We start from the raw sequence: 2,479 nt of genomic DNA, 5'->3' as shown, positions 1-2,479 counted from the left end.
ACCCAACCCAACCCGCCCTAACCCGCAAGGGTTGGGTTATACTTTTGAATGGGTTGGGTTGGGTTGAGATTTTTCAAACCACCGTAATTGGATTGGGTTGTAAAAACGTCATAAACCGCCCAACCCAACCCGTGTTCACCCCTAAATAGAACTCCATTTTTTATAAATAATTTATAGAAACAAAATAATAAAATAATAAAAAAATAAAAAAATTATCTTTTTATTAATTGATTACAACGAAACATGCGTTTTCAACATATTTAAAGCATTATTACAAACATTCCTTTAAACCAAAAATAGGATTGGAACAGAATTCAATTCCAAATCCTTCCAAATTCTGTCAAAATCCAGTACCAAAGAATGATGACAAAGAATGTAATAGGAGAAAATTTATTAAAACCGTTTTTGCAATAACAAATGAATGTGTCGGAGAATATGAACGATTTTGGTAGATACTTGGTTGACGAATCTATCATGTCAAGTACTCCCTCATATGATGTTTTACTTTGGCAGAAAAAATGCTAATAATTATAGCATTTCGCTACAACAACATTAGGTTTTATAAAACACCTAAAATATCTAAGCGTCTTAATATAATAGTTTATATAACTTAAAATTATAGGACGAAACGAAAAAACGTCTTAACTAAAAGTATCACAAAATGTTTATAGGACAACTTTGCGTGTTTTGACAAGATGTTATGACGCTTTTAAAAAGTGTTACATCAGTTATTTTATCTGACACTATATGAAGTACATAAATGTTTTATAAATAGACGAGTTTTTATAGAACTCTTCTCAAAATTCTAATGGCAAAATTTTTATTTGAAAAACGTTCTAAAAACTTGTTGAAACATTTAAAAACATTCTATAAACATATTGCAACACTTTTAGAAAAGACACTTTATAGTTTGGTTCTATAAAGTATTTATTCGTTGATTTCATGTAACTACTAATCCGTCAACCCAACCCAACCCAACCCAACCCGTAAGAATTTGGTTGGGTTATACTTTTAAATGAGTTGGTTCAAATTTTTTTCCAAACCTCCATATTGAGTTGTGTCGTATAAACCGTTCAACCTAACCTGGATACACCTCTATGTTTAACGACCATTTTGGATGGACATTAGCCAAAGAAGAAAAATAGAAATAAAAATAAAAATAAAACCACAATTATTAAAAGGGAAAAGTAAAAAATAATCTGTTGGTTCCAAAAGGGTCTACAAGAATACTAAACAGTTTGTAGAAGGGGGGGGGGATGAATACAAACACAACGTTTTTAAATTTAAAATATATATTGATAGAGAAGATCAATACAGATTTTACAAGATTGTTTGCGGAAAGATAAGGTAAAAAAACCCTATCTAAACAATCTTAAGTTACACACAGAGGTTAGCAATTACAAGAAAAGAGATTGCTAAAAGAAAAGATCTTTTACTTTAAGCTGAAAGAAACTTGAAGTAAGAATGAGGGAGGAGAGTGATGCGCGCACTCTGCATGGAGAAGAAACACTTCTATATATACCCAGTGCATTAAATGTCCATTTAATGCAGTATGGTAGGTTATAGAGTGCGTGTCAAGCCTTAATAGGAAGRCTTGTCCTTTGTTACAGTAAATAGTACAAAAGCACTATTTAAGAACAGACATCCTTACCTAAAGATGGTGGACAAAGAGTCGACTAATCGGCTCCGTACCTGTACTATCTTTGGTTAGGGTATGGATTTGTTCTATTGTGTGTGCAAGGACAAAACAACAACAATCGTGCTAAGCAAGCTTCCTTTGATCGCTGAATGCTGGGATGACCTGAAGGTCTCATCATCATTCGCTGAAGCTAGAGCAGTCTTCACACATAGCTAGACAGGCTTGTAATCACTGAATACCGCTTCAGATCACGTACGCGCCAGTCTCTATTCTTCAGTTTCAGTCTTCGACGTTTGCTGAAGGATCTTTGGTGTGAGTGTTGTTTTCTTGAAGTATCGTTGTCTCTGAGTGATTTATAAAACGAGTTCTTCAGCGATCACTGAACATGCTCAGTGTATTGATCGCTGGAACTGAAAATACAGAAACTAAAATACATCGAAAAGAAAAAGGGATTATCATCAAATCACTGAGAGAGATGATCAACATAATCCAATAAACTTTAGTGTTTGGAATTATTAAGTCTTTGGACAATTTTTTGGAACAAATAAGTCTTTGGACATTCCAAAACTTGTTAAACAACTCCTTGGACTTTGTAAAACCTCTTATATACATTCTTATGACCTATAAAAATAATTAATGTAGTAAAATAATGGAAAAAACATGAAAAAAAGCCAATGAACATTTATATTTTGAGCGATAAAGTGTATACATATTTTTTGAACCAAAAAAATACTTACATTATATATCAAAAACAAATATTCCAAAAAAAATACTTACATTTAAAAAATATTATTGTTGAAATTTATTTTAATTAAAAATAAAAGATATTATTTCAGTGAT

Source organism: Cynara cardunculus (genome assembly GCF_001531365.2).
Source record: "Cynara cardunculus var. scolymus isolate 2C chromosome LG 17, CcrdV1, whole genome shotgun sequence".
Lineage (NCBI taxonomy): Eukaryota > Viridiplantae > Streptophyta > Magnoliopsida > Asterales > Asteraceae > Cynara > Cynara cardunculus.
The sequence above is the reverse complement of the archived record's forward strand: the minus strand, read 5'-3'. Positions refer to the sequence as shown.